Consider the following 15,349-nt stretch of genomic DNA (forward strand, 5'->3'; position numbering starts at 1 on the left):
GGAAGAACATCATGTACTTGATGCCACGTTCTCGAAGCCTTCTTTTAACACCATCGAACGAGCGGCGCTCATGCTGGACTTTTAGCGTGAAGTCTGGAAAAATTTGAATCGTGGCGTTGTCGATACGTAGGTCTCCTTGTTGGCGGGCCGCCTGCAAGATGGCGTCGCGATCTCTATAGTTGAGAATACGCGCGATAATGGTGCGCGGCGGTGCCACGGGTCGTGGTGGCGGGATCGGTGCTCTATGTGCCCGCTCTATTACAAAGAATTTCGACAGTCATTTGGGTTGTAGGCGGTTCAAGATGAGGTCCTCCAGGAATAGGTCCACACTAGCCCTCTCCATTTTCTCCGGTACACCTACCACCCGTAGGTTGTTCCTTCGGGCCCTCCCTTCCTGGTCCTCCAGCCGGTCCGTCAACTGCCGCTGTCTATGTGTGAGTAACTGGACCTGTTGTTGCAGTTTCTTGGTCACCCCTTGGAGGTCCACTATATCCGTGGCGTTTTGCTTGGCCTTCTCCGAGGTCTTGTTGAGGTCCGCTCGTTGGAGTGTCAGTTCTATAGACATCTTGTCCATTTTGGACTCCAGCGTAGTGCCCAGAGTCTGTATGGCCAGCATTATGGAGGACAGAGAAGGTTCCGATGACTCCTCCGTGATTCCGGGGTGGGTCAGGGCCCCTCCCCCCTGCTCCGCCGTGTACTTGTCTATCGTGTTTGTTTGCCTCACCGTAGGTTTCTTGACCTCATCCCGGTGCTGTTCTGCTGCCCCTCCTCGTGGGGCCCCCGGTGCTCCGTCCCGCATCACTCCACCCAGGAAACTTCTGAGGCTGCGCTCTCTATAGGCCCGGAGGTCCTCACTAGGGCTAGTGGCCTGCGCTGTATCTGGGGTTCTTAGCAGGGGCCCTGCACTGATCTTTCCCGTCTAGGGCTCCAAATTTGCCCTGGGCCTCGCTCCGCCTGGCTCTCCGTTGCTTTCCACTGCCGTCCACCGACCGCCCGCCTCCTCTCCACTCACCGCCGTGCAGGCGTGCAGCGGGAGATGAGGGCAGCCGCCGCCGCCGCCGCGATTGCCAATGTCGCGGCTGCCCAGACCCCTCACCTCTACTCCGTGGGGCCCAAGCTCCGCGTCTTCAGTGGGCAGGGATCGTCTCTCCTTGCAGGCCAGCGGGGGGTTCAGGGGACGCGGGCACCCTCGTTGTTCCGGTGCGTGCCGCCGCGCCGCTCCGCCCAGCGCCGCTCACGAGTGTCCCTCCGCCAGCCAACAAACCGCTCAGGCCGGTGCTGCTCGCTCCCCTTCCATGTGTCCAGGCCCCGATTTCCAGGTCCCCGGATATTGACTTGTCGGCGTCGGATCGGGACGGGAGTTTCACCAAACCGCGCCGGAACACGGCAGCATGCAGAATCCAAGCGATAACTCAGCTCGGTAGCAGGATCAGTTCCGGATTTCGGGAGTCTTCAAACAGGCCCCAGGAGCGCCGCAGAACTATGTGGCCATCTTGGCTGCTGCCAGGCCACCATCCAATCTGATCAAATTTAATCTTTAAGAATTTAATACCATCTTTATTTTGATAATTAACAAAATCCACAACTTTGCCCATTGCTCCATTAACTAAACCTTTTTCTACATCCAAATTACACCTTAAAATTATCTGACAGTTCCTACATGCATAAACATTCTTTTCTAAACCAGCAGTTTTAGATATTGATTTTTCTAGAGGATCCAATTTTGTCTTCAATTTTTCTGTCAAAATAATAGTGATTCCTTCATGTTCTATTTTATCGATAGCTTCCATTTTTATTATTTCTTCGTTTTCCAGTTTCAAAAGTTGTTAGTTGAATATAGAACACGCACGCAGTGTTGGCATTAAACAGATTACAGATTTCTTATCTGCAATTTCCATGTATATTTTCTCAGGAACTATATTTTAATTTGGAAACAAATTGGAAAGTAATCAAGTCTGTAAAGCTTGTTTGCCATATTCTGTCAGACTACTGACAACATAGTCCAATTCTTATATCTTCGAGAATAGTTCCATAATCAACATCATTTGCCTGTCGCATATTTGTAATGAGTTCTTTGTATTCAAAATATGACCAATTGTTCACATTTCCAACACTACCCAGAGACTTTCTGGTGTATTCTTGCGCAAGTGTTTTAAAAACTGGTTGTCCTTTTACAGGAGTTAGTTGCAGTAGATCTCCAAAAACTATAACGTGTTTTCTTCCAAATAATACGTCATACTCTGTTTTAAGAATTTGCTGCATTCTTAAATGCACAAAGGCAAACATTAAGTTTGATACCATGCTTACCTCATTAAAAATGAGAAGTTTAATTTTCTTCAAGACTCTTAAAACTTCACAGCAAGCTTCTCCAGATAGCTTGTGGTATTCCAATTTGTTTTCATGCTCTACTGATAGTATTAGTAAAAAATTTAAAGTAATTCCTTTAATGTTGTGTGCTGCCAACCCAGTTGGAGCAGTGACAACACAAGACAAATGCGACTCAGTTGTTTTCTGTAGATAACTTGTAATTACTTTAATTAAAAAACTTTTTCCTGTTCCAGCTTGTCCACTCACGTACATTCAGATAGGTTGAAATGACATACATGAGCACTCTTTCTTTTCATTAAGTAATCCATGGTCAATCTGTTGTCTCACTTGCTCATATATTTGTTTTTGCTCAACATTTAGTTGTTCTTCCAAGTTTCCTAAGTTTGTTACATCTTCTTGAGCTTGATGCATTGCTGTTTCCATCTCATTCATGCTGATTGCTGCTTCGTTTTTAGGTTTTGCTTGGCAATGCGTACGAAGTACGCATGCGCTAGCAAAATCTTATGTCTTACAGTGGGGAACAGGGACTCGCCCCCTACTCGCCCCCTGCTCCCATTGGCTAGCTCCATAAATGGAGGCTAGCCATTGGGAGCCGGATCTGTCCGTCAAGGCCGGACCAGATTCGGGGTCGTTCCCGAGAATTTTTCCCTTTTGGCCACGTCATGCGGCGGTGGGCGGGGCTTTTTTTTGGGCTCGTCGAGGTTTGTTTATGCCATTTGGCGGCCGACCGCCGGCCGAGGAAGTCCAGGTGAGTGGTTTCTTTCCTTTCCTGTCCCCCCTCCCGCTGTCGGTTCCTTTCCCGCCCCTCCCGCTGGCCGTTCCTTTCCCGCCCCCCCACCCCCTGTCCGTTGTCGGTAAATTATCGCGATTCTCTCCAGGGCATCATCAACCTACGAAGTGTGCGCTGAGTATTGCGAGCCTGCATGCCGCCGCATTTATCCTCGTGGACCAGGTCCCGCGTAAGCTCACCCAGTCGTGGTGCAAGTATCTTGCATAGAACTTTTAGTTCTGTTTTGAGCATAGTTAAGGGACTGTATGCGCAGGGAGCCACAGAATCACCACCAGGCTTCAACATTAAACACACCACCCCCTCAATCATGGTTGGCGGAAGTCGATCTTACCCTTGTTTTAATGGACATGTGAATATAGGTCCGCCGGTAGTTTCTTCTGCGCACAATTGCTTCGGGGATTTGCGGGTTCCTGCTTTGCATGCATTTGCAATTTGGGATCGCATGTGTAATTTATGTTTATCTGGGGTGCTTGGGTTTGTATGTGCATCCTTGTGATTTGAGGGTGTGTATATCTGCGGTGCTTGCCTTCTTTCTCTCCGTGTCCGGTCATCTCGATCAGAGCCCCTTCTCCATAAAACAACTCTGCCCGCACGTCCTGGCCTCTCCCTTTCTGTGGCTGCTTCTGTTCAAGCACTTAGAAGTCCACCTCATCCTCAAGTCAAAGACGTACAGAACATTTGTTGTGCGCTCGCAGAAAATAGCTTTTGGAAGTACCCAGCAGCCTTGAGGGGTCAGGTTTGGTGCTTGGAAGGAGGCGGTTTCCTCTGTTCTTTGCTCTCTCATTTCTCCTTTCCCTCCATCTTTCTCCTCTCTCTCTCTCTCTCTCGCCATCTGTTACTCCATCCCCACTAACACCCTCTCTCTGGCAGGCTGTTCGTCTCTCTCATTCGCTGCCCTCTGTCATACTGACACGCCCCTCTCTCTCTCCTCTGTCTGTCACATGCTCTGTAACTTTCGCGCCATCTCTATCTAACCTATCACCCCCTGCTCTGTCGGTCCCTTCTCTCTCTCATTTCTCCTTTCCCTCCATCTTTCTCCTCTCTCTCCCTCTCTGGCTCTCTCTGTCTTTCTCGTCCTTTTCCTCTCTTTCCTCCTGCGCTCTCCCTCCATCTTTCTCTCTTGTTTTCTCTCTCTCTATCGTGGGCAGACATGGACGGAAAGCCAGACCCGTTGGCTTTCCCAATGCTCGGTTTTGTAATATTTGTTATATTACATTTTGAAACTTTTTGGTTGAACTCTATTCATTATTCCACATATGATGAAATATGCTGCAAGCGAATGCAAATGTAACTATGCAGGAAACGTACCGCACTCACAATCACACACGTCATTACAGTAGCCCCGAATGTAAGGTGCCTCGAAGGCTTTTGTAGCCAGGAGTGGCGCACGAGCGCCATCCATGACGTCCACGTGTTAGTGCAGGGTGCCGCGGAGCCGGTGGCATGTAGTGGGCCCCTGGGTGTCACCCTGGTATGTGCAGTAGGTGCACAGGTGTGGTTGCACGGCGCTCAAATCAGACTCTAGGTGCCTTGATGTCACATGGCATGTCCCAGCCTATCAACCTGTTGCGTCCTGTGCTTTGTTTTGCTGCAAATGTCACATTTGTTGAAAAAGGACCAGTGGTGTGCAAACTGTAGGCAATTTTCAGAGCGTGGGGAGCAGCCGTCAATGTTACATCACTGAAATGATCGTGAACAATCCAAGAATCACACTTAGAACACGAATGAGCCACGCCCACTCAGTATGAGAGGGATGGTTTGGGATTTTGGAGGAGTGTGTGGAGGGGCTCTGTGTGGGGGGGCTCTCTGTGGGTGTGTGTGTGTGGCATTTGCGAGAGATTAGGCTATTGCCATTGTAAATGACAATGCCATTTATTTATCTGTTTTCAAAACGAACACATAAATAAAAGTTTTGTCATTTACAATGCCAATAGCTCTAACTTTTACAAAGGCAAAACCGTTGCATTGTAAATGCTTGTTAACAATTGGTTGTCCTAGTGGATCTTGACTCAGCGCAGCAGAACTTTGACTGTCTTGAGAACTGTCTCTAGCAATCTCAGCTGCAATTGTAGCTTCTTGATCAATTTCATCGGTCAACATTTTCACATACTTTGCAAAAGCACTGCATTGTATGCTATCTTTACAAGCATTAAAGGAATCTTCATAGCTCTGGAAATCTCCAAGTAATTCCTGTTCTGAAAGCCATGGTTTGAATAGTTGTAAAAGAGCTAAATAGTAAAATTCCCTTTTATCAGCAGTGTCACATCTCAGCTTCCTGTGATTAATCACATTTCATTTTGTTTGTTTCACCAAACATTCTTCGGAACCAATGACTCCATATTTTCCATCATTGATGTACTCTGTAGTATTCCGTTTAAAAGTGTAGTTTTGCAGCACTTCATAGAGACACATGTTCTCAAGATGATGACTTCTGTTTGGGTAATATGTGTCCAACATATTCGTTTTCAAAATATCTGTACTTTCTGGATCTTTTTCTGCTAAATATTCAATTTCTTGAACAGATGAGTATAAGGCATTATGTACATGCCACCGCATTTTGTACGGCAAGGCGCCTATACCACTGCGGGACCTGATTTCTCGCTATGAGCCATCTCGTGCCCTGCGCTCCACAGGTGCAGGGCTAGTGAAAGTCCCCAAAGTAAGAAAGGCTCGGATGGGGGGCAGGTCCTTCCGATATCTGGCAGCCAGAGGCTGGAACGGTCTGCCGTCGGAGCTGCGCCAGGAACCTTCCGAATCCAGATTCAGGGGGAAACTTAAAACCATCTTTTTATCCGCTAGACTTGCACTGCTTCCGGCCACTTGATTCTGTCACTTCCACTTGTCACAGCGCGGGGACACGCCGGGGCGCGTAACCAGGCGCTCTACAAATCTCCCTATTATTATTATTATTATTTCAGATTTTGCATTGCTGCAAGACCTAGAGTCACCCAAATGATTCTTCTAGATTTGGAGTATAGACTTGCAGATGATAACCGATCTGAGCGTTCATATGCTACGATTTTTCGATGCGATAACATCTTCAAACTGAAACTGTATATTTCTAACTTAGAGTCTTCTCGTGAGAAATCTCTTCCCGCATTTCTTTCAATTCTGTCTTTTCTGATTTTGTAATATAAGATGTTACATATCGAGCAACAGCAATGGAATTGTCCGCAATGTACTGAATATCCATGTTAGCATTCCACATGGACAAAATGACTGGGTTGTAGTCATTTATGTATTTTGAATCTTCATTTCTTCTTATTTTTTGGAGACTTTCTTGTGATAGTATGTCACAAAGATGACATAAAACTTTTAACTCTTCCTTTCGAGGGGAGCGGAGCTTGCCGAGCCAAGAGATGGCTGCGTCCTGAGCGAGCTCCTCCGGGAGGCACTATAAATCATACCCATCCTGCACCGATACGGCGATCTTGGCTGCCTAGCGGGCTGTTCTGAGTCCACCACTACAGCGACCCTAAAAATAGAAAGTTTCATGCTGATCGGAGGTCCGGGGAGAAAGTTATAGACACAAGGACTGGCAAGGTCTGCGGCGTGGCGGAGGTGACCAAGCACCGGCCTGGAGTGCGCTGACGGGCCGTGACGCAGAGCACATCGGCCGGAGTGGAGAGTGCCTTGACTCCGGGGCGGAAGCAGAAGTTCGCTGCAACCCGATTGGACAGCCCCAGACGTGACCGGATGACCTGCGCCACCTACTGCACTGTGGTGCTGGCAGAGTGAGAATTCAAGGTGGTACTGGAGGGGGTCCCTTTCTTTGCCGGCCGGAGGAAGTGAGGCCTACATGCGCTGGAAGCTAGGGCTGGGTTGTCTGCCATTGCTGACCGTCGCCGGCAAACAGTAATTACCGAGTGGGCACATCGGGCGGTTAGCGAGGTAGCGCGACCCCGGTGCATGCCCCCCCCGACCTGCAGCAACTGGGGTGGTGCGGCGGTAGGCGCCCCGTAGAACTTGCGGTGGGGCCCAGCTGAGCTGTATCTGCCAAGGAGAGAAGATATCCTGGGGAACATAGCGCCAACAGGAAGAGACAGACCCTGCTATCACACAAGGAATAGCCTGTTGCGAATCACAACGTAGTTAAGCCGAGGGGATGATAGAAGATTCTCCCTGCGACTGCGGCATTGGTCAAGGCGTTGGGCTGAGAGCTGTGACTTAGATATACAACTGCTGCGCCCTAGGATAATAGTGAGATCAGAGTTGGTGAGTGTGCAGGAAGAAGACACTGTTTTACCACCAAGCACTTGATGTAAAACATTGCTGGATGAGTCGGGAGTGACCTGCTCTGTAAGTTCTAGCCCCTAGAAAATGTTTGCCGGCGTTTTGGGAATGGGGGACATGTGAGATGCACCGGTGGTGTACGCTATATAGACAACCTGTCTAGGCACAGTAGCACCCACGTGCTTGCGACGGCTGTCGAAACATTTAGTGCTGCAGTGGGCCACAAAGTCTATTGAAAATATGGGCAAACCTGACAAAAATCAGCCGAAGATAACCTTCGACCATTTCAAAAAAGCGCTAGATCACCCAGTGGAGGACCAACAAGCGCTCCCACCCGCAGCGACGTCTACTAGCGGTACCCCAACTGACAATATCCAAAAGATGTTTCTCACTATACAAAATGCGCTTACGAACATAGACAGTAAAATAGACTCCTTAATACACAGAGTGGACAGAATGTCAGAAAGGCTAGACCAACATACGGAGAGAATCGACATGGCTGAACGGAGAATATAAGACGTCGAAGACACCAATAATCTGATAACCACCAGACAGACCAAGATAGAGAAACAATTAACAGCGATGTCAGCTAAAGCTGAAGATTTGGAAGCAAGGTCCAGAATAAGCAATATTCGAATAATGGGAATTGCGGAAACCACAAACACAGGCCCCATGGAGAAGTATGTGGAACAACTCTTCCAGAGACACCTTCTCGGAGGTCTTCATAATAGAAAGAGCACACAGGTCCCTTGCCCCTAGGCCCCCGCTGGGAACAAGGCCGAGACCAATCATTGCTAAGTTACTAAACTACAGGGACAAAGACGCGGCATTGCGTAAAGCCCGTGAGCTGGGCACTCTGCTGCATGAGGGCATGGAACTAGCTTTATACCCAGATTTCACACAATCGGTGCAGGAAGCGAGGAAGAAATTTGGTCCAGCGAAACTGAAACTCAGAGAGCTGCAAATCCCTTATGCTATGCTGTATCCCGCCCGGCTTAAGATCACCGATGAAGGGTCCGCAAGGGTCTTTAATGAACCTAAAGATGTCATGAAATACCTACAATTGCGGAAACCTCAAGGAGCGTGCTGAAGGTCTCCAAGAGCCAGATCGAGCGATTATGTCGGATATCGAATAAGATACACAAACTGGGGCAACACTGACCACAACCCTGTTGCATAAGGTGTTGGCTTCCCGTCAACCGAACTGAGTACTTGATGCACAATACGCTGAGGATAACTGGTCGATTCTGTGGATGTTCTGATCACGGGACTTTTATTACGCTCCTATCTAATATAGACCCACCTGCTGGGCTGAGTCTAAGTCATGAATATATCATGCAGATAAGTAACTTGAAAATGGCAGCAACATTATTGTATAGTTTTGTTTCCCCCATTATAGGGACTCCACTGACTGTTACAGTAGATATTCTGTTTGAATTCATGTTCATGTTTATAGCTTTGTGGTACTGTTAGCTGTAGAAGTGCATAGATATGTGGGTGAGTAGACCTCCCCCTCTTCGAAAGATCTAAGAAGGGTGGGTCGAAGACTTGGCAGCTCCTTACCCCCTGGTGTGCACCACACTTGTTTCAGTCACTGGGAAGCTTCTTAGTTAAATGTAGAGGGTGGGGGGATAGGGGCATAGGTTCTTCACAGGAAAATGTCTTCGCTGATACGGGGTTGGCGAAGTGGGTGGGGGAGGTTGAGAGGGGTAAAATGAGAAAATCACTGAGCAGCTGCGGGTGTACGATCAATGCTATTCGATATTCTGTGCTTGCGGAGCAGGCACGATACTACATGCATCTTCCTTTTCATTCTATACCGTATGGCGACTGACCTGAGACAAGCTAGAACATTGACGCTCATGACTTGGAATATCAGGGGACTCCAAAACCCACAAAACATCCGGAAAGTAATAGCTTATTTAGACAGGCACAGGTTCACGTGACCTGCCTCCAGGAGACTCACCTTGCACCACAATGGGAGTGTAGAGTCGCGAACAGATGGGCAATGCTTCGAGTAGCTTCCTCCTATTCAAAGTATGCTAGAGGTTTATTAATACTGATTAAGCGTAATACTCCTTTCACGCTACTTAATACAATAACAGATGATCAGGGGAGGTATATTATACTACAAAGCAATTTTGGGGGCACAATTCTCACAATAGTTACAGTATACGGACCAAATGAGGACGATCCACTATTTTATGATAGCATTTCGGCCAAATTACGCGAATACCAATCCACAGCTATTTTGTGGGGGGGTGACTTTAACACATGTCTGGACCCGTCATTCGATAGGTCATCAGGTAACGACAAATACGGGAAGCGAGCAGCCAGGTCCTTGAAAGAGGGCATAGAGGATTGGTCTTCAGTAGATGTTTGGAGGATGAGGAACCCAGGTCGCAGGGAGGGTGCATGTGTCTCATTGACACATAACTCATGGTCCAGGTTGGATTACTGGCTAACTACGCAGGAAATTAGCACTTGGACTAAGGCAGTGGAACATTTACCTGAAACACTGTCAGACCACTCCCCTGTGCGTTTGGAACTAGCCATCCCCACTCATACCCCTAGGCAATTTACATGGAGACTTCAGCACTCGGCATTACAAGACCAGGCATTTCGTAGCGAACTACATCAAGCGATCACAGATTTCTTTCAGCTTAATGTTGGTTCTGTACAAAGCTCTAGAACACTCTGGGAGGCCTTTAAAGTGACGATAAGGGGACACTGCCTTAGTAAACACGCAGGAATACTTAAGGATATACAGCAGCAATTGGTCATGGTGGAAAAGGAAATTAGGAAATTGGAAGAGGACTACGCTGCCACGATGGATGCTACACTTCTAGTCGACATTAGGCGCAAAATAGACATGTTTCATGAATTTGCTGGACACTGAAGTTAAATATTTATCACAGCAGTATAAAGCCAGAGCCTACCGAGAGGGGGGAATACCTGGCAGGACACTTTCACACAAAATTAAACCGACACACACTAATGCACATGTAACGAAACTCACAAACGAACATGGTGGGCCAATTTATGACACTCCTACCATCCTAAAGAGCTTTATGGCCTATTATTCTAGACTATACACTACACAGACGACGACCCCTCGACCGGACATACATGACTATCTAGATGGCATTGGTCTGGCATGGCTTTCAGATACACACAGGGAAGACTTCAGCCACCATATAACTGAAGATGAGCTTAAAGAAGCAATTAATTCCCTGCCTAATAATAAAGCACCAGGCCTGGATGGTCTGCCGGGCGAATTTTATAAGGAATTCAGAGACCTTCTAATGCCCCACTTAGCCGAGATGTATGCAGAAGCGTGTGAAGAAGGCGCTCTTCCACTGTCATTGCGAGAAGCCCTGTTAATAGCCCTCCCTAAACCTGGTAAAGACCCCGAGGAATGTGAATCATACCGACCACTCTCACTTATAAACATTGATGCAAAAATACTGGCTAAGATAATAGCAAATAGAATACAAGAATACAACCCCTACTGAAATTACTAGTACTACCAGATCAGGCTGGCTTTGTCCCAACTAGATCCACAGCGCAGAATATACGTACCATATTCGCAATGTATCAAAGCTTAAACCCCAAACTACCTGCAGCGGCCGCCCTCCTAGACGCGGCGGAGTGGGAGTTTATGTTTTTAGTCCTGACCAGAAAGGGATTTCCATCTACTTTCCTAAAATGGATCTCTCTACTGTACACTGAGCCCAGAGCCAGAGTGCGTATAAATGGCATTACCTCGTATCATATTGCGATAAGTCGCAGAACAAGACAGGAACGCCCTTTGTCCTCTATCCTATTTGCGCTTATATTGGAACCACTCGCCTGTAAAATTAGACAGATGCACCCGGAAGCAGCCTTACAATTCCTTCTTCGCCCAAAAGGAATTTCTTTATATGCCGATGACATGGTACTTTACACCAGGCACCCAGATACAAACTTAAATCCACTCATAAGAGAGTATGTTGTATTCGAGAAATATTCCGGACTTAGTATGAATTGGGAAAAATCAGTTGTGACACCATTAACATTAGAGATTCCACGACCTACTTTATACTACCCGCTACAATGGCATACCGACCCGGTGAAGTACCTGGGGATCTGGATTCACCGTGACCCAGACATAGTGATTAGGGAAAATTATGGAACAGCCATGACTAAACTCGAAGAGCATGTTGAAAAATGGATAAAACTACCTCTATCACTCGCAGATAGGATAGCGCTCCGGAAAATGGTAGTACTACCTCGTTTTTTATATCTATTTTGGAATATCCCAATGTGACTTACACAGGCCTTTTTTGTTAAACTGCGCACAGAATTGCAGCGTCTCACATGGGCTGGGAAACAACCTAGGGTCAGTTGGAAGATACTAACAAAACCCTACCATCAAGGCGGGTTCGCTGCCCCTGACCTACAATTATACTACTATTGTGCACAAGCACATCATGCACACTATTGGATACAACCACACTCCCATATTCCCCATATTGCAGTATAGAGGGATAGTGTCCATCCAAACCGACTTATTCACTACATATCAGATCCTATTGGTTGTTATCCCAAAGACAAGATACAAACGGTTAAATGCACATCCAGGGCATGGCATACTCTAGCACTACGTGCACGGAAACTCCCTCCATATGCTCCGGCGTTACCACTAGCTAACCATCCCAAAATTTCAGTCACACAGGAAAAGAAAATGCAGACGGTGCTGGGGAAATGGGGTTGTTGACCATGGGTAATGTGTTTACACATAAGGAATTTATCCTACATAGTGACCCATCCCTTTGTGCACATCAAACGCCATTGAAGAGGTTTGCATACTTAAGGTTACGGGCAGCAGTCGGGGACTTGTATAAATCGTACCCAAAAGAACCCACATCACTTCACGCTTTACAAATATTACTAACAGCAACCACACGTACGAACCTTGTCACACGGCTATACACCGCTTCCCAGAACGAACAAGTTTCAGGGCCTGATAGTGTGGTAAATAAATAAATAATACCCTATTTTTGAATGAATAAATGAATAACAGATAGCTCAATAAATAAGAGTCAAGATTCGAGGTAGTAGGAGTTTTGCAGGTTTAATACAGCATAAGGACAGGAACAGGACGACCTGCACGGGAATAGGATGGCAGCTGCCGGGGACAGGATCGGGAATGACGGCGTAAGGATAACTTTTAATAACAGTACATGAGCATATATACATAACGCAAACACATAGCATTACATTACAATAGGCGTAGCAGTGGGTGGAGCAATAGGCGTGACGCGTAGCAGTCGCGAAAGATAAGGGTGAAAAGAGGTGTAACAGGGCGTATACATAGACATGTGATGCAAACGTAACAGAATATGTCATGAATGGGGCGGAAATCATGGAGGGGGCTACCTAAGGAGCCGGGACCTCTAACCTGATGGTGCGCGCAAACTGGCAATGACGTATCACTAGGAGAAGCTGGGGGCTTCGAACTCTGTGCTAGGAGCAGAGACTGAAGTCTGGAGAGTCAGGGCGACATGTACCTAAACAGTATCTAGTATCTGATGTTTAGGGAACATGTTGATATAAACTAGAAGTCAGGAGGGGAAAGGCTAACAGACACTAAGACTGGACCATGCATTATTCTACATGTAGTGCGTGATGAAGAATATTAAATGACCATTAAATGCAGTATTTCTCTTACATGGGGCCGTAAAGGCTAGACAATGACGGAAACTATTGATGCGATTCAGTAGCTTAGGAATGCAGGGAAGGAGGACTGTACTGATAACTCGAATCATAACATACTCTTGGCAGACTCAGAGGCAGAGCCAGGGTGAGCCGGGCACTGTGAGGCAGGAAATAAGTGAAGGGTCGAGGACACAGGTGGGGGCTGTATCGCTCCTCAGCGAGGCTTCAGGAGACAGGAGCTGAATCTGGTGTCCGGGCCCTTTTGAGGCCTAGAAACGGGGACTTTACAATGGAATAACGTGCACACTGAGAAACGTGGCAACGTAGCTTTACATAGGCCTAATACTCGTATTATTCACGAGAACTGGAAACTGGCATACTAGAGGTGGACACAACTATAATTGCGTCTTTAATCAAACATGGGGAATACATATGCATATTTAATCATGCACACATAACATATGATGGATGACGCGTAGGGACACAGAACATGGCAAAATTTACTTTTCCACATTCCCTCCTTGTCACTACGTTTCCTTCAGGAAACATCAATATTCATGATACCATCTATCATTTCATACAGTATCATTTGCTCGTCTCGAATTTTCTTGGAACGGGATTTAGAACGGGGCTTGGGACTAGGAATACAAGAGGTAGCACAAATGCCGCAAATCGCAGGGCCACATTGTATACAGAGGCAGCAGCTGAATATAATCGCTACTGCAATACCTAGAAAGGACAAGACTTTCCATCCCCAGGCGGAAATTATATTCCAGAACCAACCGGACCATGTCCAGGTGCCTGGATCTTGGTGTAACAGATGGGCAATTTTATGGAGTCTGGTTATAGCTGAATAAACAGACGGCGCGTTATTTGGAATGAAAATGCAGCAACTAGATCCGATGACTCTACAGGCCCCGCCCCTATCGGCCAATATGACGTCAAGGACGAGACGATTTTGCAAAACTACAAATCTCATAGCAGATTGCTCTTCGGTTAAGTTACCTAGAGCAGAGGCAGTCTCATTTACTACAGCTTCAAGGGTTCTGGTTAACCTGCGGATTAGTTTACTATTCTGGATAGGTCCTATAAAGAAAAAGAAACCTCTATTGAAATCTGTATACTGTTCTAGAGCAGTTTCAGTATAATCGACAATTGGGGACTCCCTTCTATGTCTAATGTGTACTAGATGTGTGTTTCTATGATAATCAGATGGGGCTAGGAAAACTGGTGGCAGTAGGAAGGCAATGTAACAGGTTCCCTCCCAATCGAGGGGCAGACGAACATATGCAGTTTGACCACAAATAAAATAAGAATGACGTGAAGCTTTGAAGATAGATTTCCCACTGTCACTATACTTGACAATAGTAGTACAATCACTATGTCCTACGTGTACGGAACCATTATTTCGGACACATAATTCGCCTTTGACTGGTAGTACTGAAATTGCAGGTAAATCTGGAGTGGAATCAGACTGAACATTCAGGACCATGAAATTCGAAGAATAATTACCTAAATTGTAAACTTCATTTTCTAGATCTAACCCGATTCTGTGGGGGAGACCTTGCTTGTCTGGAAAACATGTACTGTTAAGAAAAGACATATCTGTTGAGGATGACGTTAACGTGGACCATGCTCCACACGAACCATTATGTGAAAAAGGATAAGGAAAGAGTGGCAGAACTCCCTTCGGTGTCTGGAAAGGGGGGAGTCGACCACACACCCAACAATTAGTGGCATTGCTGGTTTGGTGTGAGTAATGTAGCATGCGGATAAAAGAATTATTTCGCATAGCGAGGCGGTAAGAGAGTTCATGAGGAGGCAGATCACTAAACGTGTGTTCTACTGTAGCATTAGAAGACGTATTTACATGAGAAACTGGGAAACACAGGTAAAATGCATAACTGGTGCAGGAAATCATAATGCTGAGAAATAATATGAAACATAGAAAAATGATACATCGGATTGAGTTTTGACTAACTCTCTCACTATGGGGGTCTATTTTATACATGTCAGAAACAGTCTAACCGTTTCACCTAGGGGAGGACTTAGACAATCAAACTGGCTGACTTATTTTACTAGACCGGAGTTTCAACTTATACTCCTGCTGCGGAGTTTTCTCTAACAGGGGAGGGTTTGTAGCAATGTCTTTTGCGGGACAGTCCTTGAGAACAATATTTTGGCAATCCTTCAAATCCTGGGAAATGTTCTTTGAGACGGGTTTCAGTCCATAAAACTTCTTCACGTGCGAAAGGTGCACCCAGCCTTTGCGACCTTCCAACTTCACGGCTGTACGGG

The 15,349-nt window shown here is 46.6% G+C and overlaps 1 long non-coding RNA gene across 1 annotated transcript in view; it reads left to right on the forward strand.

Moving 5' to 3' along the window:
- The window catches only part of LOC144773048 (uncharacterized), a 245,211-nt gene that overhangs the window by 82,873 nt on the left and 146,989 nt on the right, over nt 1–15,349 (forward strand). The gene's annotated exons all lie outside the window — the stretch shown is intronic.

Source organism: Lissotriton helveticus, chromosome 8 (assembly GCF_964261635.1).
Source record: "Lissotriton helveticus chromosome 8, aLisHel1.1, whole genome shotgun sequence".
NCBI lineage: Eukaryota > Metazoa > Chordata > Amphibia > Caudata > Salamandridae > Lissotriton > Lissotriton helveticus.